Consider the following 26,398-nt stretch of genomic DNA (forward strand, 5'->3'; position numbering starts at 1 on the left):
TTATAACACAAAAAACTGACAGGACTCTATTTATAATTCTCATATACTAATATATTTCAAGTTTCTACAAAAAGCAGTGAGCTGCCAGTGTTAGTTGGGTTTTATCACTTATTAATAAATATCCCCTTATAGACCAAAGAGTTGGTATATAATACAAACTTTACACAGAAAGTCAAAATAGGTCTAAAGACTAAACTAAGTTATAAGTAACTTCTGTGCCTACAGAAGCAGCTTTTTCCTGGATAAGAGTTTTCATAAGGAAGAGTATTTATAAGAATACTCCTAAATTGTAAAGTAATATAACCAAATACCATATGTTTCAGGTCACAGAAAAAAAAAATGAATGTGCAAGAGAGATAGTGGTCAATTTCTGCAGATGATCTGGATAAGCAGTTTTTAATAAAAACCTTTTCAAAAAAATTCAAAGATTATCCTGGTTACCAAATTAAGGTATCACTAAAGATAACAGCATCGACTTAGAGAATAGCATCACTGGCCTACAGAAGCCAACTTATAATTAGTTTAGTTACAACAAATCTTTTCTTTAAAATGTATTTTCCTTTAACTCTGTCTACAGAGATTTTACTGGAAAGTACCTAAAAGTACTGAAAGGTGGTAGAAAAGAAAACAGTAGTTCAAATCTACAAACACACTGCCTACCCTATCACCACTCACTCTTTAGAATTCCCTTTATCGAAGAAAGGTAAACCAATTTACAAAGGTTTGCTTTTTGACATTTCATTCTACCTTTCAACAAAACTGCCATGATATATAAAATTGTCAGGTCCAGGCATAAGAACCCTTCCAGGAAAGTTAAATGATATATGAGAAAAGCAAACCACTCCTCAAAAAAATCAATCTGAGAGAGGCTGTTACTTGCCCAACTTCATAAAATGAGTAACCAGGAAAGTCAAATCCAGAACTTTCTAGAATAAAACCTAAATGTTATATTACTGGGCAGTAATCCCAAATACCACAGGCAAAAAGTCAGCGTGAACCCAGAGAAATTATACAGAAGTGTACTTGATACTTCCCACAGCTCATCCTAGTTTAAAAGATAAGACTCACTAATGGCCAAAAGAAAACTGAACTTCAGTTTTGTTTCACATGTACTTCCCACAGCCTCAAAAATTTCAAAGAATATACTCTCAAATTGAGTAACCTCAAAATGAGATTTAATCTATACTATGAATAGCAAGTTTTTCCTTTTTCAAAAATCAAACTAACAGAAGATATGTTCAGGGTAAGATACAAGAGTAAAGAAATTATAATAAAGATCCAATTTTTAAGAAATGGGTCGAAATCCGTGGTCTACTATATAAAAAACAAGAGGGTAGGAAATAGGCAGCAATAGAAATTTTACCTGATCTAAAATGTAATCTATAGGCCCAGAATGCCAGAATGACAAAATCAAAATAGTGAGAACAAAAGATAATTCTGAGGCAGTCAAAATAAAGAACTGGAGTAGAGAACAAAGCGGCTATAGTGACATGTAGAGAAGACACTGGGGAATACATATCTCTACTTCCAAGTCTAGGTATGACTTAAACATTTTCAAAGTTTGATTTAAGCATTATGGTCAAAACTTATGACTAAATATTATGATTTAAACTTTTCCAAAAGTTGCTAAAGCTAGTCAACAAAGTACTTTAAGAGAATAAACTCAGGTAGTCTGCAAAAAAATATATATAAGAAACTAACAAAAAGATATGTAAGGAGTTCCTGTCGTGGCGCAGTGGTTAACGAATCCGACTAGGAACCATGAGGTTGCGGGTTTGGTCCCTGCCCTTGCTCAGTGGGTTAACGATCCAGCGTTGCCGTGAGCTGTGGTGTAGGTTGCAGGCGCGGCTCGGATCCCGCGTTGCTGTGGCTCTGGCGTAGGCCAGTGGCTACAGCTCCGATTGGACCCTTAGCCTGGGAACCTCCATACGCCGTGGGAGTGGCCCAAGAAATAGCAAAAAGACAAAAAAAAGAAAAAGATATGTAAGGTCTCAGACACAGGTTAAAGATGTCATTGAAAATATGTAAGACAGCCAACCAGCTGATGAGGAGCACAATGGTTGTGACAGCCATGGCAATGAGCAACATTAATCTCTGATGAAAAACAATTATAAAAACGAGTCCATTTAAACAGCCACTGGTAGCAAAAAATATAATATGCTGTGTCCATTTTTCAAAATAGGTATGAAACAGTCTTGTAATTACCATTTAAGAACATTGTTCCTTATTCTACATTAATGCGTTCTTTACTATCAAAAAGAATATCAATCAATAGATTCCCAAATTCAGCCTACTAAAAAAAATTAAAGCATCAACTCTAAATTTACGCAGTCAAGTATCAAAAGTTATGAGTCACATATGTCCTAAAATAATCTGTTCACTTTTCATTCAAGGTCTATTTGTATGATTTCACCATATCTGAGTATCATCTGTGTACCATTATTTACTTAATGTTTTTCTTTAAAATGGCTAGTTGTTGAAATACTCGCACAAATCGTTAAGATGCTGTAAAAAGTTCTTCTCAAGTGGCACAAACCTAAATCCCTTTCAAGTTCTGCCATCATCTATTCCTTCCTAGACTTCAAAAATGTTTGCATCTGTGTCACTTGTAAAGCTGCTTTTCTTAACTTCTCCTTTTTACCCATGAAATCAGGGGTGTAATGTGCAATATTTATATTTTTCATATTTGCATCCCCATCCCTTCCAAAAAAAGCTGCCTAATGTAACAGCTTAAAAATGATGAGAGCCTATCTCCTGAAAATGGCAAAAGAATATTAACATCAAATAACAAAAGAAATTTTAGTGAGTTTCAAATATAACAATCCATTTTAACGAAAGTTTCACAATTAATAAGTGGTAGAGCTGGGATTCAAACCCAGGAAATCTGGCTTCAGGGTCCAAGTCATTAAACACTACACTAATATGGACTCCCTGTCACAACCCATTTTAGAATTCATAAGATAAACTAGAATACGTGACAACAAGTTTTAAAAGATAATTTAGAAGATAACCATCATGGTTCTGTTAAAGTCTATCTATATTCAGCTTAATGAGTATTAAGCCTCATATTGATGGCCACGAAACACCTGGTTTGCATGGTACTTAAAAAATCCTATTTCTTATGAACACTGCAATTAACAAGAATCTGTATGTCAGTGTCATTAGAGGCTTTTTCATCATGCATATGGATCATTGTTGTGTTAGAAAAAAAGCTGAGATTTCTCTGCTTATGTTAACAAATGTACTTCACATCAAATTACCTTGTTTCCTAGTCATGTACTTGCCATATAAATCCTTTCCCTACAAAATCAAAAGCTCCCTTTCTATTGCAATAAGAACTGTAAACTCTCATTACAGTGTCTAAACTCATGCTTTTCAAATAAGGGTGAAAATAAAGTTTACAGAAGGACATGGTGAAACAAGAGAAATAAAGATAATACAAGACAAATATATCAATGTGATACTGCCAACTGACATATGGAAGGACTGTCTTTGATTGTGAAGTTATATCCTACTCTACCCTTTTCACATTAAATATATCTCCCCTGAGGAGAGGAGAGAGGTAACAATTCTGTCCCACAATTCCATCTAGTGAAACACTGGTGTTAAACTCGCTGGCAGTTCCAATACAGAAAATGAAGAGATGGCTTTACTTTGTCCAGGTGCTTACTTGTATTTTTCAAAGTTTCAAAGAAAGTTGTCCGTTTCTTCTCAATTAAAGCAATAATATAGTAAGTAACTTTGAAAATAGGGGTTATCTAACTTATCAGAAAAACAAATTCAAACATCCAAATGAACACGTACCTTCCATGGGGTAATTATCTACTTTTATTAGGAAACTTCAAATTTGGATAAAGTATACTGAAAGAAGAAATTTCACTAATTTTCCTTTTGGTCAGGAAATAGATGGTTTGGGGAGAAAAAAGGAAAATCACCAGAAATAAAATGACAATGACAATTCATCTGCAACTGAGTGCAGTCATTTCACATATATTTTTCCACTGCAGATAGTGATATGGTAAAGAAATGGATACCAGATGAATTTCCTTTTACTCTGTTTTTACCAATGATAATAAATGATGGAATATGATTCCACTGACTTATAAGTAACAGCTGGATCCTCAGGGAGTTTGATATAAATGCAAAGAATTTCTGGTGTGTTTAGTTAGCATCACTTCCACAAAAGATGAAGGCATGCCATGGAGATCCTTAGGCATGTTTTGTCGCATACAAACCAGTCATAAGATTTATATTATCTTTCTATGTCAAAAGAAAGGTCGTAAACCACTTAAATGAGAATGAAGAATAGGAGTGGTATTTTTAAAAATCCTCTTTTGACTATGAATAAACAAATAGTAAAGAAAGTTACTGAGCTAATAAACGGTTTCAAGCATGTAAAACTTAATACAGGAGTTCCCGTCGTGGCTCAGAGGTTAACGAATCCAACTAGAAACCATGAGGTTGCGGGTTCAATCCCTGGCCTTGCTCAGTGGGTTGAGGATCTGGCGTTGCTCTGAGCTGTGGTGTAGGTGCCAGACGCGGAGGATCCCATGTTGCTATGGCTGTGGTATAGGCCAGCGGCTACAGCTCCGATTAGATCCCTAGCCTGGGAAACTCCATAAGCTCCGGGAGCGGCCCTAGAAAAGGAAACAAACAAACAAATAAATAAACTTAATACATTCTAAATATTAAAATAACTCTCTCCTTTTGATTCTACAATTATGATACAGCTTCAGTGTGTTTTCATAAGGGTACTGTTTTGAAAATAACACTCCCATCAAGAATTACTAGGCAAAAGACTACACTGAACCTGTACTGACCTTAGAACTTCATCTAACAAGTGCTTTTGGCCCATAATTTACCTTATTTGATAAAAAGATGTATGCAGGAAGAGTCAATTTAGGGATCAAGTCAACTGACGAGTCTGGTAATAGATAACTGACTTTGTAATAGATTTAGAACAAACATTCTAAGATTAAATATTCGAAATGAAGTTTTCTATTGTTTACAGTTCTATCCAAAATTTCAATAATGAAAATTAATTTTGAACCATACCTCAGAAATACAAATGTTACTAAAGTTTATTTATATGGGTTTAAATAATGTAGACATTTCAAATGTGTTTAATATAAACACTTGGCTATCTGTTCAGAAATACATTAGAATGCATACCTCTGAGAAATGTCCAATTAAATGCCCAGGAATATAAGGAATGATTATTTATGGGTTATATACAAATGGTCAATAGACCATACTCTGAAAAACACACATAATGTTATTTTAAGTGTAAATAATACAAAGTTTTAAATGAAAAATAAAATCTTTCTAAGGAAACCCTCTAAAAAAAATCTCAAAAAAGTTTGAGGTTAAAATAGTATTTAAAAGCAGTTATCATTAAAATTAAAATGGCAAAGCAGTATTTCAAAACTCCACAAGTTCTCCAAATGATATACTCTATATAACCAGGCAAATTACTAAGCTTCCCTCAAATTCAGTTTGTATTTACTATACAGTTTTGAAGGTAATAAATAAATGGATTATGTGAAGGTAATAAATTATGTGGATTATGTGAAAAATGGTCAGTATAAAAGTAGTAAGCTACCTCCTAGCATTAAAAGTAATAAAAAATTTTTCCTGGAGTTTAATAAGCAGAGTTATGGAAACAATGGCCCTTATCCATAGGTTTAAAGACTATCGACACTCACTATATCTTAAGGTGAACAACAAAATGTGAGACATTTATTGCTCACCAAGTATCCATGTGCTATGCACATGTCCCAAATCCTTACCAATAGGGTAGAGCCATGCAATTGGTTCCGGTTAACGGGCTATGAGTAGAAATGACCTCTTTGTCATTTCATGGCTGAAATATTTATGAGCCAATAGAAGAACCTTCAGCTCTTTCTTTCCCAGTGGTGGTCACTTTGGCAGCAGAGACCAGAAGTGCAATTACACACCATCAGAAATTCCATCAGTCCGGCTTCATGAGCTATTGAGTAGATAGATCTCTTCCCTGACAAACTGTGTTGGTGGGCAAGAATAAGGTAACCAAGGCAAACAACCAATAAACCAATAAAGCAACCAAAGTAAGGTGAGCAAGAATAAACCTTGGTTGTGCTAAGACTATAGTGTTAATCTACTCTATTTTGACTAATACAAGATTTATTGATAATAGATTATAACAATTCCAGTCCATTTACTTAGTACCTTAGCTTCAAAGAGAAGAACCCTATGATAAGTCAATTACTTACTGTCTTAAACTATTATTTCCCATTATCAACAGAGAAAAGCACAAACACGTAGTAAACACAATCTTATTCAACTTCTAATATGCAACCACACTGAAAAACATATTAGGAAAACTAGGCGCTTTAATAAAGTACATTTTCACATAAGTAAAAACTCATAATACAAACTTAATTTGTTCTACACATTCCTCTTTACATATATACACTTACATGCTCAACCATCTGATTTAGTTGCACTATGATACCTCATCCCAAGAAAATTCTTACACAATAATAAATTATTACTCAAAGTTAACTTTGTAAAATTATCTTATAGCCTACATTCAAATTTCCCCAGTCACCCCAGAAATATCCTTTAAAGAGGCAATCCAAGGTCAATCAATTAATCAAGGATCACTCTGTGTTTTGTCACTGTGTCTCTTTTAGTCTCTTTTAACCCCAAATAGTTTCCCAACCTATGTTTTTAATCTTTCAAGACACTGATATTTTTGAAGACTTAATGTCAATTGTTTTATAGAGTCTTTCTTAATTTTAATTGCTTTGTTGTTTTTTTCCCCTCATGATTAGAATCAGGTTAAAAGAGACTGTTTTTTTACAATAAAAATATATACAGTAAACCAAAACAAATCTTGGCTAGTGGGGTCATCACTAAAAGCACTGAAGAAGAAATGGGTTAAACCCTACAGTACATACTCTCCAGGCAAACATTAACCACTCTTATTTTAAACCTGCATGTTGTTGACTCTCACTCTTAAACTCTCCCTAAAACTGAGGCTTATACAACTGACTGACTGCTGGACATCTTCAAGTGGATGTCCTACAGACAATTCAAATTTAACATGTTCAAAACTCATCTCAGGCACAAAACTTCATGCTATTCTCCCTCCTCTCATATTTCTTCTCTAACTTAAAATCAGCACTTCCTCCAATCTCTAAAGCCTAGCCAAGAGACTTCCCTCTGCCTTAACCCACATCAACTAAGACACCAAGATGACCTATCAATTTAATCTTTATTTCTTAAATTGATTTTCTTCTATCCAACTACGCTGCCTTTGTTTTAGAATTTTTTCTTTCCTAGACTCTTGCAATAGCTTAACTGGATCTCATCTTTCATCCTACCATCTTTAGACATACCTCCTTCATTGTATCAAACAAATGTATACAAAACACAAATCTGATCAAATGACTGACCTCTTAACACCTTTCTATGGTTCCTCTTTAAGGAACATAACAGAATTCAAACTCAGCATCACTTATCAGTATTTACAAAGTTGACTGTCTATCTACATCTCTAGACACTTCTTGACTTAGACTTGGTGTTTTTCTCAATTACATTGCTTTTCTTTACTTTAGCCATTGGCTATCAGCTTTATAACTTTTGCCATAATATTTTCCTCTGGGGCAAAAGACAGTTCATGGAGACAGAAGAACATGACATATGAAGTTCATTAACTTTATTCTACATAAATTTCACAACAAATAGTTTGAACAGGAAATATTTGCTTAGCCTCTGCACTATGTGCAAGGCATTGTATTAAGTACTGTGAATGATACAAGAAAAGGCAAACATATACTCTGCTCTAGGAAAAGTTTCCAGTACAGAATGTAGATTTTTTTAAAGGTACAATTCCAAATAGGCAGAAAAGTACAAGGGTCAGAAATAAGATCCAAGTAAGTTCAGAGGAGGGAGAAGTTATTTCTGAGTGGGAAAGGCTGGAAGGAAATCAAGGAAGATTTCCTAGAAAAAGTGGCAGTTGGCAGCCTTGAAGAGTATGAGAGGTTTGGGCATGCGTGTGAAGGAAACAATCATAGTTATTGCCAACTCACTTTCTCTAAGGCAACTATTCTAAATCAGCTTTCTGCCCGTATACACAAGAGGAATATGACATATTATTTTAGTAATAATGGCTCATTAAAACTGATTCTCAAGGCGGAATGGTAATAAGTAGGATGTCATCTCAGAATCTGATAAGTATCATTTGGGAACAAGCCCATGAAGTGCCTTTGCCCTCTAAATGGGAATCTGCTTTCAAGAGGACCCTAACCAATTTCCAAGCAAGTTTTCCAGATTCCTACAGTCTTTATACGATGCTAGTCAAGACACAGATTACAATAATAAAATCCTTTTTTCCCCTTAGTTTATTTATTTATTTTGGTCTTTTTAGGGCCACACCCACGGCATATCGAGGTTCCCAGGTTAGGGGTCGAAATGGAGCTGTAGCTGCCAGCCTATGCACAGTCACAGCAACATGGGATCCCAGCTGCGTCTGCGACCTACACCACAGCTCACAGCAATACCAGATCCTTAACCCACTAAGACAGGCCAGGAAATGAACCTGCATCCTGATGGATGCTAGTCAGGTTTGTCTAGCACAACGGAAACTCCCTTTTTTGCTCTTAGTTTAGCTGAGAATTTCTCAGAGGGAAGACGAGTTACATCAAAAGAATAAAATAAACCAAGAATTTATAGATATTAAAAGAGCAGAGGAGTTTCCTGGTGGCTCAGTGGAGCCACCATTGTCACTGCTGTGGCCCAATTCACTGCTGTGATGCATTGTTTGATCTCTAGCCTGGGAACTTCGGCATGCTGTGGGTGTGGCCAAAAAAACCCACAAAAAACAAAACAAAACAAAACAAAACCAGACATGGCTTGTTCACTATAGAATTTCTATCCTAAAACACAGCTCACCTTGTAAGCTCTCCTCATAAATATTAACTATTTTAAATCTTGGCTATAATATCTCCTCTTGGAAGAGTGTGGTTAGTGTGTAAGCTTATATAATAATTATTTAGGGAAAAACCACTGGTACTGAAACCCAGTAGTAACAGCTTCTAAACCTCCCTTTTCTTTTACCTTCTCTCCCACTACTAAAAAAGGAGAAAGATAAAAGTTTATTTATTTACAGAGCAAAGAAGTACAAATTGCAAAAGCAACATTTCAGGAGGAGTATACGCGTAACATCTGGAAATACACACTACAAAACTGTTTTTATAAGCACATTTAAAATAAGAGCACCAGTCCTAACTATCATATGCTCTGAAGTCACTGCTTACACCAGGGAAATGGAATGGGCTAAAGCTGAAGGGAAACCAGTGTCATAGGCAACAATAATAATCCAAACATAAAGTAATAAGAATATGAACTAAGGTAAAAGCAATAAGAATAAGGTACAAATGAGAGTTTGCCGGGTGGACCCAGCAACTTAAGTGAAGAGATATATAGTCAAAATGGAGAGAAACAGTCAAAATAATTTTGAGCCTAGGGTGTCCATGAAGAAAGTACTGCTTACTGATCCATTAGTTACTAGATATTTTTCAAGTCTTTTGGCATAGGGGTTCAAGAGTCAGGATTTACTCTTTTAAGTATAACTGGGTTGTCTAAAAGAGGAAAAGGATGAAATGAAGGTAAACGATGGGGGAAACCAACTGTGTGCTAGAACAACGAAAAGTATTATTGTCTCTTAATCTTTAAAATCTTAGTTCTTTCTACATTTTAGTTTACTCATTTAAACAATATTTTAAAAAATCACCTTCCAGGTCTCTCTCATACACACTTACATGCAAGCACACATATTTTTACTGCAGAACTGGGATTGCATTAATCATACTGTTCCAATTTGCTTTTTTTTCCTTTAACGATGTATTATTATTTGTTAGTTTATCCAGTATAGAGTCCTACTTCCTTTTTTGAAAAATAGGTGGACAGTATGTACCATGAACTTTTTAGCCACCATGTATACCCACTTAGTGGGGTGCAGTTTTCTGTTGTTTTTTTTCTTAACTTCAATGTATTTACATTTTACTATTAGCAAGACTGCAAATACATGTCCTAAAACATGAATTTTTATGCCCTCCAAGATTTCTATAGGCCAGCTTCCTTGAAGTGAGGTTACCGAATGATGGGCATTTTAAATTTTGACTGACACTGAAGTGCAAAATAACCCTCCTCTCCTGCATTTCTAAACCATCAATTGCTGGAATGAAAAAAAAAGACTCAAATCCCTTCCATTTGTTTCCCTAATATACTGAACCCTAATCCTTTTCACTCATATCCAGTGTGAAGTTTCAAACTAAACCATACAACATTAGGTTGATCTATTTTTAAAAGAGCTAATTGACATTCTTCTAGAGACTAGATTGATAAATTCTCAATAGAATTCAACATTCATTAACCGACAGAAAACACTGAGGGCATTTTTAGTATTCCTAATACCTGAGGGTTGTATCTGGCAGCAATGAGTGGGACACTGAACCACACAGTAGGCCAGTACAATGAATGTCTTGCCCAAAATGCCAACAGAACTCACCCAACCTCCAGTTAGGAAAGAGACAACTGGGGTACGCTGCTCAATGTCAGTTGTAAGAAGTCTGGAAAGACAGTCAAAGAGGTTCAAGTGGGGACACAGTGACAAGCTGGAGGTGGGTATGATACATATAAAATAACAGCTCTGTGAAGTATCTATTTTGTTTCTTTTCCTTTACCTAGTTCCTTAGATAAGGCGTCAAGATTCTAGAAACCACATGTGACTACTTCTGCAATTCTCTGCTTAAAGTTTTTTACTATTGGGAGCTCCCATCGTGGCTCAGTGGTTAATGAATCCAACTAGGAACCATGAGGTTTCGGGTTCAATTCCTGGCCTCGTTCGGTGGGTTTAAAAAAAAAAAAAAAAGTTTTTTACTATTGTAGCATACTGGTATAGATTATTTCTCTTTATGCTCTTTATGATATGCATAGGTTTGTCAGTGGCTGCACTATTTTGGATGCAACTTTGGACACTGAAAAGAAGAAATTGAAACCAGAACTTACAGATTATTTTTTTAAATATGCCCAAAGTTCTTCAGTCATTTCTGAAGTAATATACTTAATACCTCTTTATTTCCTAAAATTATAATTTCTTTGTGGTCCTAACTTTGTATTCCCTACACAGTATCCGGACAATAACTGTACCACATAACAAGGTCAGTTGTATGCTGGCTCTTTAATAGTAGGAAATTTACAAACATCTCAATAAAGATTGGTTTCTTATTTAGGAAATTTCAATAGGATATAGACTAAAGACGGCCAAAAACATAAAAAACCCCACAAACTTAAGCACCCATAATATACAAAATGTGATCTTTTTCCACCTCATAGTCAGAGCTATCATATGCAAAATTAGTTTTTTCTTATCACTTATCTAAATTTTTCATAATGCACCTGTATTTCACTTCTGCAGATGTGTTACGAGGTTTAAAAGAGAAAAAGTATATGGGACTCAATTAACAAAATACCTTGCCATTATGAGACCAAGAGGAGACTAAAGTTCTTTTTGAATAAAGACATCATGACTACTAAAGTCCATCTAGGCAATTTAGTACTCCAGAAACTTGCTACTCTAAGTATGGAACACAGACCAGGGGTATCATACCACTTGGTAGTTCGTTAAAAACAAAGAATCTTAAACCCTACTCCAGATTTACTGGAGATCTGCTTTTAAAAAGATGCTTAGTGCTGGAGTTCCTGTCGGGGCTCAGTGGTTAGCGAATCCGACTAGGAACCATGAGGTTATGGGTTCGATCCCTGGCCTTGCTCAGTGGGTTGAGGATCTGGCGTTGCCGCTGAGCTGTGGTGTAGGTTGTAGACGTGGCTCAGATCCCGTGTTGCTGTGGCCCTGGTGTAGGCCGGCAGCTACAGGTCTGATTAGATTCCTAGCCTGGGAACCTCCATATGCCATGGGAGCGGCCCTAGAAATGGCAAAAAGACAAAAAAAAAAAAAAGGATGCTCGGTGAGCATCTCACAACAGTGCTTCTTAGGCTTGACTATGTACTTGAATGACTTGGAAAACTTTAAACAGGTATTCAGTATATCTCTGGATATACTAATTTCACTGTCTGTGTCATAAAGGCTGGGAAACAAGATTTAAGTCACCCTTCTGGTGATTTTAATGTGCAGTGAAGTTTGAAACCACTGCCTTCAGAATGCAGACACCCAACGTTGCTCAACGAAATATGTGGAATCTACATTTTACAGCAGTCACTACCTCTGCAAAGAAATAAACCACAGCATTTTTAGCACTACTCTGAAACTCAGTCATATTTTTGGTGAATCAATGTTCTCATAGCAAGGTAGTGCTTAATAAGCTATCACTCACTCAAAGAACATAAAGTATCAAGTTCTAGAAAATATTCAAAATTCTGCACTCTTCAATTTTGTGCCCTTTCTCCAATACACAGATTTTTAGAAATCACTAAGTTATACTTTCTATTGAAGCCTTAGAAAGAGAACTACATCCTGACAAAATGAAAACTGAGGTTGCAACGAATAAAATTAATTGTTTTATTTGATCAATGTGGGTGGTTAATTTCAAGGAAAATTATTAGGGAGAGGAAAAATCCATACATTGTAATCAAATTTTCACCTCACTTCTTTCTGCAAATCAACAATTTTAGGCTACTAATAAGTATAACAAAATCTGTTCAGGTTACAGTAGTATGTTTATATATGCATAAAGAAAGGAGAGGAGAAAACCCTGGGTCTGAGACGAGAATAAAAGAAAGATTAACTAGGAGGGCTACTGGCTTCCACTTCTAAGATCATTTTAAGGTCAGTGATGAAGCGATATAGCCTTATAATGTACATTTGGAATCCATGCTGTATGCTGGGCGTGGGACTTTGAGGACCTGAATCACTTTACCATTATAAACATATTTTCCACTGGAGCAAGACCTGGAGCTGAATGGAACAGCATCAGGTAGAAGCCTGGTCCCTTAATATCTCATTTTGCCAAAGAAGTTATTTACTGAATAACTCTCAAAGTTGTTAGTGGAGATGGAATCAGAATGGACAGCACCAAAGACTTTGGAGCCACCAAGACTCGGGTTATTTTCATTGATTCATTCAATGAACACAGGCAGAATAAATTTTAAAAAGCCACTGCATTAGTAATTTGATAGAAAAGAAGTCATTCTCAATAAAAAGTCAATGATTTTAAAAAGAGGATGAAGTATATAAACAGCTCCCAAGATTATGCTTAACACAAAACATATTCTTTTTAAAATTAATCTTCAGTCCCCAAAATATCATAGTATTATTAGTATCACTTATTATTATTTAAAATTATTTTGGGAAATCTAAAAATGCACAATTCCTTTATCTATTTTATGCATAATCATTATATATTATATACATTACATTATGATACTGATTATATATCTAAGTTGCAGAGTTAAGTTGAAAGTAAGATTATTTTAGGGTTCCTCTGCTTCACTGATTCATCTATGACTTACTGTATAGTAATGTCTGAACTACTGGTCACTTGATAATATGTTTTAACATATAGTAAAACAGGTCTGTTTTCCCCTCCCCATTAAATCATAATTTTCAAATTTTCATTTTTTAGATAAGTTACAGAAATATTATTTCAAGTTTCCTCAACATCTCAAATTTTTACTGAAAATATACTAAACCAATAATTAATTCAGAAATAGGTATCTTCAAAATATTTTCTCTTTGTGACTTTCACAAAATTCTGAAGTTTTCTTTACATGTCACATACATTCCTAAGATTGATTTAGCAAAGTGAAAACCACAGGGAAACTACCCTTTTCATATGTGACAAGCCATATTAGAGAAGGTATTCCATATTCAAGTCCAATTCTGACCTTATAAGCAAACTGTAGGCTTTTCTGCTCAATAACCCACTATTAGGTCCTAAGTCTTCATATAAGAATCCTCCACAAGTGAATATCCTTCAAACAGGAAAAGACTTGTATATCAGAACCAACACAGAAATGAGAAATGTGTATCAAGAGACGACCCTATTCCATGAAGACATACTTTTAGAACACTCAAACTTATTCACTACCTTTTCCAAGGAACTCCTGACAAACTATATGTTTTTCTCTTGACAATAATGTTTGGCAATTTATCCTGTATGCAATAAAAGTATGTTTAAAAAAAAAACTTAACTTGCTCCCTGCTCTTATTTTTGTTGAATTTTTTAACTCCTGAAATACTCGAATCCTTATACTAATCCCATAGGGCACTGTGACAGGCAGTTCCCAAGATGACCCCCAGTGATGCCATCCTCCTGGTACATATGTGCCCTTGTTTAACCCTTCCTCTCGAGTGTGGGCTGAACCTAGGGATTTGGTTCTAACAAAGAGAACAGCAAAAGTTACGACATGTCCTTCTGGGGTCAAGTTACAAATAGGCTATTGCTTTTGTTATGAGTATCCTCTCTTACTCACTCTAAGGTAAATCAGCTGCCTTATTGTGAACTGCTCTACAGAGAGAACCAAATGATAAGAACTGAAGTCTCCAGCCAATAAGCAGTGAGGAACTGTAGCCCACCAAAAGCCAAGTGAGTAAGCTTGGAAGCAGTTCCTCTGCTAGTTGAGGCTTGTGATGACTACAGACCTCAATGATGCCTTGACTATAAGAGGACTGTGGCCTTGGGAGACATGGAAAGATTAGAGGGCACCCAGCTAAACTGTGCCCTGATTCCTGGCTCATAGGAATTGGGGGATAATAAATGTTTACTGTTTTAGGCTGTATAATTTGGAGTAACTCGTTATATAGCAGTACATAACTTAAACAGTTTTTGAAAAAATTCCTAAGAATCATTTAATGTACAGTATACTAATGGTTTAATGAAATTCCTTTTACAGAAACAAACATTATCCTATTTGCAAGCCCTTCTATTCATATTATCACTACTGAACCTCATAAACAATCCTCCATGTGATGTAGTATGTATAAGAACAGATTTAATTATGACTTAGGCCCTGTATTTAAGGATCGTAGAATTCAATCTAATAGGCTCCTTTCTATACTCAAATTCTTAAAAACTTGCTCATGCCTAGATATCTGGCTTATCTATGAGCACATTTTTTTGTTGTTCTTTTTAGGGCCACACCTGCAGCATATGGGAGTTCCCAGGCTAGGGGTCGAATTGGAACTGCATTTGCCAGCCTATGCCACAGTCACAGCAACAATGGATCCATAACCCACTGAGCGAGGCCAAGGATGGAACCCGCATCCTCATTGACACTAGTCGGATTCATTACTGCTAATGGGAATTCCCTGAGCACATTTTTATTAAGTTTTTTTTTCTCTTTCCTTAAATCTTTTCCCCCAAAGGATGTCACAGAACTTCTTAGAAAGCCCCAGTAACAATTTTGAGATACTATAGTATCACTTCAATTATTAATATTTCTGAAAGAAAGAAGCTTGGAGGAATGATTTTTTATAATCTAAAGAGTAGCCTAAGGAGTTTCCATTGTGGCTCAGAGAAACAAATCCCACTAGTATCCATGAGGATGCAGGTTTGATCCCTGGCCTCACCCTGTGGGTTAAGGATCCCGTGTTGCTGTGAGCTGTGGTGCAGGTTGCAGACGTGATTTGGATCCTGTGTTGCTGTGATTGTGGCATAGGCCGGCAACTGTAGCTCTGATTCGACCCGTAGCCTGGGAACTTCCATATGGTGCAGGTACAGCCCTAAAAAGCAAAAAAAAAAGAGTAGCCTAAAGTCACAAAGCAAATGACAGTAATTCAGAGAGGACAACATTAAAACAAAGTCCCTCAACACTCACCTATAAACCTTTTAGCTTGTTTGCATGAAATCATTCAACTCAAACATGTAGTAAGCACCTAAAGTGCCAGAAGCTGTACTTAATGTTGAATTTAATTGAGACGAATAAGTCCTGACCTATTCAAGACTCCTAGGATAGGGAAAGAAGAAAATTACATTATATAATAGGTATTATAATAAAAGTCAAAGGGGGGGGGGGATGGGCAAATAGAGAAAGGAACAACAAATATTGCCTAAAAGAGACAAGAAGGCATTGCAGAAAAGATGGAAATTGGGAAAAATGAATAGAAACTTGCATGGTATATTGCCAGATACAGGGAAAATGATAGTCTAAGAAAAAGAATGAGATTCGTATGGATTCCCTCCAGAAAGCTCATGGCTAAGGCTAATGAACCAGCCTCTCACAACTTCATTTACTTAAAACTAAGCAAATACTAAACACTTGTAGTACAATACTCAAATCCCACGTTAGGTAACAGAAAGAAAGGAATAAACATGATATTAAGTCTCTGACCTCAGGGAGCTTAGAGTCTAACTGAATTTAGGAGGAGCCATGCGGCTCATTTTAATTATGCCAACTCCATTATCATTCCTAGGATTTCCCCTCTCTTACCCTCTGGGTGAGTCACACTCTTTGTAAGCATCAGTTTTCTAATTTGTAAAGTGGGGATAATATTACAAGTATATCTCAAAGGACTGTAGTGAGGATTAAAACATGCAAGTGAAATATCCAAAAACAATGAGCTCTATAAATATTAGCCATTACTGCATTCACTATTACTTACCATCATTGCTAAGAACAAGGCAATGAAAGGTTTTAGTAAAGAATTGTTGTTTATAAGGAAGTGAAAGAACTCCTTTCTGTTTAGCTTTTTCTAGATTCTATTAACAGAATATAAAAAGTGATAATATTATCAATTAAGGCATTAGTTACCCCTTCACTGTCATAATGCCCTCCCCCACAAAGAATACTGAAAATAGCACCAATCTATCAGCAGACATGGTCTCTGATGACAAAATCTAGGATTGATTTTAAGTACTAGAAGGATTTTAAGTTCTGTGTATAGGTGTACTTAAGAAGTAACACTGAGTAACTCAGGCAGAAGGCCTTAATTAACTAAATTTGGGCCTAAAATATAAAAAACTAAAAACAAAAAATGAAACAAATGTTCTGAAGAACATGAAGTAAGAGACTTGCAGTAACTGATGAAAGAAGAAGAAAGGAAAAAAGTGATGGCCTGAAATGACAAAATAAACAAATAATCATAGAAAGGGTGACTGAGGCTTAATATTGAAAAAAGTTCACAAAATTAAGAGCCAAACATGTCTCTGACCTGATATTTAGAAAGCAATCCTCTGGCAGTAGTCCATTATTGGTTATTTTTAAACTTATGTAAAGATTCTTTTTTTTTGTCTTTTTTTGCTATTTCTTTGGGCCGCTCCTGCGGCATATGGAGGTTCCCAGGCTAGGGGTCGAATTGGAGCTGTAGCCACCGGCCTACACCACAGGCACAGCAACGCGGGATCCGAGCCGCGTCTGCAACCTACACCACAGCTCACGGCAACGCCGGATCGTTAACCCACTGAGCAAGGGCAGGGACCGAACCCGCAACCTCATGGTTCCTAGTCGGATTCGTTAACCACTGCGCCACGACGGGAACTCCAGGATTCATTTTTAAAAGGGCACAACAACATGCAAAGTTTCTGATGATTTCTTTAAGCTAAATTTCATTCTACAAAATCCTACTGCTCAAAACTCAACAAACCAAACTCAAAGAAGAGATGTGCACTGAATGTGGAATTCTCCAAGAAAGATATAACAAACAAAAAAGCAAATTATATAAAAACTACAGAGGCTTAATCAAAAAGAAATGCAGCACTAATTTTTAAGCATCTATAAGGTAATCACATTGCACTTGTTATTTTTTCACACTGGTAAGATCTAAGGTAAAACAGAAATCTTCAAAATGAAGAAAACAGCTTAGAATTATTTTACTCTTCTTAACTTTACCCATCCTCTCTTTATTTTTTATTTTTTGTCTTTTTTTGTTGTTGTTGCTATTTCTTGGGCCGCTCCCGCGGCATATGGAGGTTCCCAGGCTAGGGGTTGAATTGGAGCTGTAGCCACCGGCCTACGCCAGAGCCACAGCAACGCGGGATCCGAGCCGCGTCTGCAACCTACACCACAGCTCACGGCAACGCCGGATCATTAACCCACTGAGCAAGGGCAGGGACCGAACCCGCAACCTCATGGTTCCTAGTCGGATTCGTTAACCACTGCGCCACGACGGGAACTCCCCATCCTCTCTTTAAACTATAATGTCTTGTCCTAAAATTATTCAAGGAATAATCCAGGACTCCTCTTTTACCGATATCAGTTTCGGGACCCCACGAGATTCAAGAGCCAACTTTCAAAGTGAAGACACTAAGGAAATTTTTCAAACCACAAAAGCTGAGTTATATGGCAATATTTTAAAAAATGGACAAATATTATATTTGATTTCCAAAAGCAAAGACTTGAGATTTTTCTGAAGTAAAATTAAAATTCAACTTAAAAATTCTGCTTTAAGAAAGACAAGTACTGTATTATCACTTGGAATGTAAAATGGAATGTAAAATACGGCACGAATGGGCATTTCCACTGTGGCAGAGCGGGTTATGACATGACTAGTATCCATGAGGATGAAGGTTCAATCCCTGACCTCACTCAGTGGGTTAAGTAAGGATCTGGCGTTGCCTTGAGCTGTGGTGTAGGTCGCAGATGAGGCTGGGATCTTGCATTGCTGTGGCTGTGGCACAGGCTGGCATCTGCAGCTCCAACTGGACCCCAACCCTGAGAACTTTCATATGCTGCAAGTGTGGCCCTAAAAAGCAAGAAATAAAAATTAAAATTAAAAATGGCACTTATCTACAAAACAGAAATAGACTCACAGACATAGAGAACAGACTTGAGGTTGCCAAGGGGTAGGAGGGAGAGTATGGGATGGACTAGAGTTTGGGATTAGTAGATGCAAACTATTACATTTAGATTGGATAAACAGTAAGGTCCTACTGCATAGCAGACCTCCAATCTTCTGGGATCAACTGTGATGGAAAATAATATTATAAAAGAATGTATATATATATATGTATGTATGACAGTATGTATATACAATTTCTATAAAGCAGAAATTGTCACACTGTAAATCAACTACACATCAAAAAAATTTTAATTCTGCTTTAAATCTTATTTAATAGTTATTTATAGTTTTAAGATCCAAGAAGTATTATGTATAATATTATCAACCTAAGAGTAAGCTCCTCAAAGAAAATGGAGAAGCAGTATTTGCATAATAATTAAAATTTCAAAGCTAAGTTGTTAGGATAAAAAAAACTTGGATTAAAGTTCTCCTTCCTCCTGTGTAAGCTGTATAACCTTGACTTCCTAAGCTTCAATTCTAAGAATGTAAAAATGACAGTGAATAATAGAAATTTAATAGAAAATTTTTGATAAATGTTTGTTTAAAGTTAGGGAGAGGGTGCAGGCTACCCTACCCATCTTTATATCTATTTTAACACCTAAACATTAGTGATGAGAACAACCTTAATAAAAGAAGCTGAAACTTATTTCATAAGTACACTTTTAAGGTACTTCCGCATTTAATTAATCCTTGTTGATCAAAAGAACACATCATCAACCTCTTCATTTCTCTAACTGCTACTGGGGTTGAATATCTTTACTTTTCTCCTCCAGGGCATATGGAAGTTCCTGGGCCAGGGATGGACTCCAAGCCACAGCTGTGACCTATGCCACAGCTACGGCAATACTGGATCCTTTAGCCAACTGTGCCAGGCTGGGGATTGGCCTGCAGTCAGATTGCCACTGCAGTCAGATTCTTAACCCACGGTGCAATAGCAGGAGTTCCAACCATCTTTTTATACATGTGCTTGTCATTTTAGACTCAATTCTGACTAAGATTTGAAAAACAGAAGTTTTGGAGTTCCTGTCGTGGCTCAGTGGTTAACGAACCCAACTAGTATCCATGAGGACGAGGGTTGATCCCTGTCCTTGTTCACTGGGTTAAGGATCCAGTGTTGCCACAAGCTGTGGTGTAGGTCACAGAAGTGGCTCAGATCTGGCATTGCAGTGGCTGTGGTGTAGGCCAGTGGCTACAGCTCTGATTCAACCCCTAGCCTGGGAAACTTCACATGCTACAGGTGTGGCCCTAAAAAGACAAAAAAAAAAAAAAAAAAAGGAAAAGAAAAACAGAATTTTGAGTTTGAGGAATAATAATACACAATCACTATTTCTCCTCTTTTGTTCCCAATCAGATATATCTATTTACACCATTATACTGCTTGTGTTAACAAAATACAACTTATTAATCTTGCCTCCTTGATTTTCTTCCTTCTTACCCTCTTCTCCTCTTCCATAATACTCTCTTACCCTCTTTGCCTTGTCATTCTTTTTCTTCTCCCTCTTTATGGTTCAGGCTTTCCAAATGCACTAATGAAAATCACTTACTGACTTTAGAAATTACCAACAGAATTTATTTTGCATTCATATATACACATTGTTAACATAACCATTTATTTATCCCACAACAAACATTTGAGATGGCCCTTACTACAGGCAAAGCATATTGCTTTAAGTGCTAGACCATAATTCCTCAATTTTTAATCCTATGCTACAGCCAGATAGTACTAAATGAAAATCTTGACATAATGTAACCATAACTTTTCTTCTGAACTATCTGATCCTACTTTTCATATGTAAACATATTTTTCTCAAGTCACAGAGAAGCAGAATTGGATGAGTAAGAAAAAAAAATCTATCATGTAACTACTGTTGGCATATAGTATCTGGAAGGGTAGAGAATGAGCCATACTGAACATAAATTGTCCCTAGAAAAAGCATAAATTAGAATAAAGGAGTTCAGCAAAGTTGTAAGATAAGATCAATATATAAAAATTGACTGTATTTTCATTCACTAGCAATGAATAATCTGAAAAATGAAGTTAAAAAAAATCCTATTTACAGTATCATCAAAAAAAGATAAAATGCTTAGGAAGATATTTAACCAAAAAAGGGCAAAACTTGTATACTAAAAACTATAAAACATTTTCAGTGGAAGAAATTGAGGCCTAAGAAATATAAAGGCATTCCATGATCATGGATAGGAAGACTTAATATTAAGATGGCAATACTCCCCAAAGTAATCTATACATTCATAATCACTATCAAAATTGCAGCTGCCTATTTTGCACAAGTGGACAACCCAAACCTAAAATTCATAAGACAATATAAAGAATCCAGAATACTAAAACAATCTGGAAGAAGAATAAAGTTGAAGGACTTATACTTCCCATTTTCAACCATTACTACAAAGCTACAGTAATCAAAGCAGTGTGATACTGGCATAAAGCGAGACACATAGATCGATGGAATAAAAGTGAGAGCCCAAAAATGAACTCTTACGTTTACATTCAATTGATTTGTGACAAGGATACCAAGACAATTCAACCAGCAAAGAATAGTGTTTTCAACACACGGGAATTGCACAACTGGACAGTCACATGTAGAAGAATGGAGCTGGATTCCTACCTCATACCATATGCAAATAATTAACTCAAAATAGATCAGAGACTTAAAGAGCTGCAACTAAACAAAGATGTAAATCTTCATAACACTGGATGAAGGAACAGTTTTCTTAAATATGGTATCAAAAGCACAAGCAACCAAAGGAAAAAACATCATCTAAGTGAAAAGCTTTTGAGCTTCACAGGATACTATCGAGAAAGTGAAAAAAATAATCCACAGACTGGGGGAAAATATTTGCACATCATACTTCTGATAAGAGACTTGTATCCATTAGATATTAAAAACAATAATTTATGAATAGATAATCCAATTTAAAAAGGGGCAAGAAATTAAATATTCCTCCAAAGATATATAAATGACCAGTGAGCACATGAAAAAATGCTCAGAATCATTGGTCTTAGGGAAATGCAAATCAAAGCCACAATGAGATATTACTGCACACCACTAGAATGGCTACACTCAAACAGCCAATAACAAGTATTGGAGAGGATATGGAGGAAGTGTAAACCTCAGTGTTAATGAAAATGTAAAAACCGTGTAGCCTCTTTGGAAAACAGACTAGCAGCTCCTCAAAGAGTTAAATACGGAGTTAGCATGTGACCTAGAAATTCTATTCCTACGTATATACTTATGCGAACAAAAACATAAAAGCATTATTCATAATAGACAAATGGTAAAAAAAAAAAAAACCAACAAAACCCCAAATGCCCATCAATTGACAAAGAAATAAAATGTGTATATCCATACAGTGAAATATTATTTGGTCATAAAAAGCAATGAAATACTTATATAGGCTATAATATGGATGACCAAGTGAAAGTAGCCAGATACAAAGAGGCCGCACTGTATGATTTTACTTATGTGAATAAGGAAATCCACAGCAACAGGAAGTAAATTAGTGGTTGCCATGAGCTGCGGGAAGCAAATAATGGAGAGTGACTACTAATGGGTATGGAGTTTCTTTTGGGGGGGACAAAAATGTTCTGTAACTAAATAGTGATGACAGTTGTACAACTTTGTGAATATACTAATAAACACCACTGAATTTTTACCACTGTACACTTTAAAAGAGAGTTTTATGGTTTGTGAGAATGTGAGATATAATTTCCAACCTCTTCTAACTAGTTCAAATGAGCCACTTAACAGCAAACATTTGCTAAAAACCTCTGCTCCAGGCAAGATGGTTTATAAGGTACCATAGATAGAGCCTACCCACAAAGAGTTTATAATCTGATAATATAAACAAACTGAAAATGAAACAAAATAAACTGTGGCTTGCTATACAGTAAGAAAAAATAATGAGTCATCATATAACTTATATAACTACACACAGGTATGTATTAGAAAAGGAAGAGATCACATGATTGGGAAGGCAGCTGTGTTAACCACTATACATATCACCAATGCCACAAGATCACATGAATTGGGGCAAGAACAAAGAGAGAAAATATTATAAGCTTGGAAAAAAACAAAACTCTAGGTGGCTCTAAAACACTATCTCCCTCTATTACCACCAAAGCCCCATAAGATTTCGACTGAAAGAAGGAAGGATCTGTGGAGTTCCCATTGTGTCTAAGCTCTAACAAACCCGACTAGTATCCATGAGGACACAGATTCAATCCCTGGTCCCACTCAGCGGGTCAAGGACCCAGTGTTGCTATGAGTTGCGGTATAAGTCACAGACATGGCTTGGATCCCTCACTGCTGTGGCACAGGTAGGCAGCTGCGATTCAATCCCTCCTAGCCTGGAGGCTTCCATACACTGCAGGTGTGGCCCTAAAAAAAAAAAAAAAAAAAAAAAGGCAGGATTTGGATAGATGGAGAGAAAAGGAAGTAAATATTTTGATTACAAAATGAGCTATCAAAATATAGTAGATGTATCTGCATATAGTGTGTGTATATATACACATATATATATGTAAACTGTCATACACAGCATACAGTAATACATATAGGTATACAGTATACCTTTAGAGGCATAGTAATACCTTCAGAGGTATAGGTATATAGCAATGCTTTTAGAGGCATAATTAACTTTAGATATCAGAGATGAGTTAAATCAAGTTCCTTGTATAAGGAGAATTATTTGGGATAGTTCACTTGATTTGGGGCTGTTGTGCTCTGAAGGTGTACTTATAATTCAATACCAGATGAACTTGAGTCAATTTGATTACTTTGCTTTCTTCTCAAATATCTTCCTAAAAATCCACTGTCACAAATTACAGATTTTTATTTAGAAATATGCTTGACAAGAATGTTTTTCATCAAATCGATAATAAATATTTGCTGAGGACTTACTTTAAGTGTACAGCATAGTTCCAAACATTTTACACATCACTCTTAAGCAATGTGTATCCTACATACACAAAATAAGGTAATTTGACTTTTAAGTAAACTTTTTAAACATAAACCACCCTTAGGAACAGATCAGTCAGTTCACCTTTTTTTATTTTATTCTTAAGTACTGTTGCTAACTTGTATTTGATATTTTTACTTCAATTTTCTCAGCAATTCTTTTGCCAAATTCATTTACTAGTATCTATTACTCTTTTTTCCTCACTTCTACATCTTCTCTAGTATCCAGCAACTTCCCTCCATTCTTCAGAATTTAACACACCTCTCCATTCTATCTCTATTTATAATTTTAATTCATTAACAACTCTACTCACCATGGTTCCTTGCTCCTTTATGTCTCATGGATGATATTTTTATAGAACAGGGGGGAAAAAATAGAGGCATCTTTTAAGCAGCCATGTAAAATTTGAAAGGGAATCTAAAAAAATAAAGTCCTAGCATCAAATGTTTAGAATTCACTACTAAGAACATAGCAGTTGTTCAATTAATTCTTATGGAATGATTAAAAAACCTAAGAGACCAGCTAAAAGAGAAACTTAAAAATTACAACTCCTTAAAAGGGTTATAGTTGGACAAGTTCCCTAGGTGATTCTGACATGCCACCTCTCTAATTTAAAAAAAAAGAAAAAGAAAAAAAGAAAGTACATTTGCTTAAATGTACTTAGATGATAGGAAGGCAATCATTTTTATTTTGACGTTGTGATACCTGGCCAATTATTTTTAATAAGTTAGTTTGATTCCTTCATAATTATTCCTGCATAAGATACTTTTGAAAAGTTACTTTTTATTTTTAATTATTCTAAAAGTAGACCTTAGGAAAGACCAAGATCACTGAGATGAAGACTAGATAAGCAAGAAATGCCTAGTCAAGATTCTGTTGTACATGTGAAAATGATTTCAGAATTCCAAAGTTCAGTTTGCATCAACCCTCACAAGATTAGAAGAAATTATCTGTGGTCTTAACAAAGGAGGAGCTGCCAAACTTCGGATAATAACAGACTTCGATATGACACTGAGTCAATTTCCCTACAGAGGGAAAAGATGCCCATTATGTCATAATGTCACTGACAACTGTAAGCTAATTACAGATGAATGTCAAGAAAAGTTAACTGCAGCTAAAGGAAGAGTATTATACTATTGAAATGGATCCTGTTCTTTACTGTAAAAGAGCAGTATCCTTACATAGTAGAATGGTATAATAAATCACATGGTTTGCTTGCTGAACAGGCTTTACCAAAAGCCAAACTTACAGAAATTATGGAAGAATCTAACATTATGCTCAAGGAAGGGTATGAGAATTTATATGATAAGCTCTGACAATACAGCATCTCTGTGTTCATATTTTCAGCTGGTATTGGTAATATACTAGAGGAGGTTATTTGTCAAGCTGCTGTTTATTATCCAAATGTCGAAGTAGTATCCAACGTCATGGATTTTTATTACAATGGGCTGCTCAAAGGATTTAAAGGAGAACCAATTCATGTGTTTAACAAACATGATGGTTCCTTGAAGAATACAGAATATTTCAATCAATGAAAAAACAATAGCAACATAATTCTGGCAGACTCCTAAGGGGACTTATAAATGGCATGTGGAGTAACCAATGTTGAACACATTCTGAAAACTGGATATCTAAATGATAGAGTGGATGAGCTTTTAGGAAAGTACATGGACTCATGATATTATTCTAGTAAAAGATGAATCATTGGATGTAACCAACTCTATCTTATAGAAGATTCTATAAATAAGCATTCCTCCAGAAGACCTCTCCAGAGTTCCCTTGTTCTGGATTAAGGTTAAGGATCCGGCGTTGCCACAGCTATGGCAGAGGTCGCAACTGCAGCATAGGTTTGATCCCTGGCCTGGGAACTTCCACACACAGCGGGTGCAGCCACAGGGGGGAAAAAAAAAAAAGACCTGTCACCTGTGGGTGCAACTGATGAAAGAGCTACTCATCTGTTCATCTTGTCGAAAGACTTTTATTTACAATATATTCTTGCTATTGAAGGTTTTCCTCTACATTACTGAAATATTTTCAAATTTGTTGAATCCATCAACTAGGAACTCCTTTTTCTCCACCTCTCTCAACATGCTCCTCACTATTATGCTTTTTAACAGGTTTAAAAAAAAACTTAGAGCAAAAATTTGAAAAATAGCTCCCTACATTTCCAGAGTGAATTTTGTAGCTTAATGTTATTACGAAGTTTTTGAGAAGTTTTTTTTTTTTTTTTTACACTGAGAACATTTGTAGACATTTTTAAAGTTTTATGAAATGGTGAAATAACATACATGATTTTAAGTGTTGGAATTTTTTAATTTTTTAATTAATTAAATTTTTTTTTTTGGTCTTTTTGCCCTTTCTATGGCTGCTCCTGCGGCACATGGAGGTTCCCAGGCTAGGGTCGAACCAGAGCTATAGCTGCTGGCCTATGCCATAGCCACATCAACACCAGATCCGAGCCACATCTGCAACCTACACCATAGCTCAAGGCAACACCAGATCCTTAACCCACTGAGCAAGGTCAGGGATCGAACCTACAACCTCATGGTTCCTAGTCAGATTTGTTTCTACCACGCCATGATGGGAACTCCTAAGCGCTGGAATTTTCAGAATTTGGGTGCATTATACTGATGGCATTAC

General features: G+C 35.8%; 1 protein-coding gene and 1 pseudogene across 3 annotated transcripts in view; one reads left to right on the forward strand and one right to left on the reverse strand.

Annotated features, from left to right (window-relative positions):
• Window positions 1-26,398, reverse strand: part of NIPBL (NIPBL cohesin loading factor) — a 212,951-nt gene that overhangs the window by 169,728 nt on the left and 16,825 nt on the right. The gene's annotated exons all lie outside the window — the stretch shown is intronic.
• On the forward strand, window positions 24,616-25,501 carry LOC125119663 (cytosolic 5'-nucleotidase 3A-like; annotated as a pseudogene).

This window comes from Phacochoerus africanus, chromosome 1 (genome assembly GCF_016906955.1).
Source record: "Phacochoerus africanus isolate WHEZ1 chromosome 1, ROS_Pafr_v1, whole genome shotgun sequence".
Classification (NCBI taxonomy): Eukaryota; Metazoa; Chordata; class Mammalia; order Artiodactyla; family Suidae; genus Phacochoerus; species Phacochoerus africanus.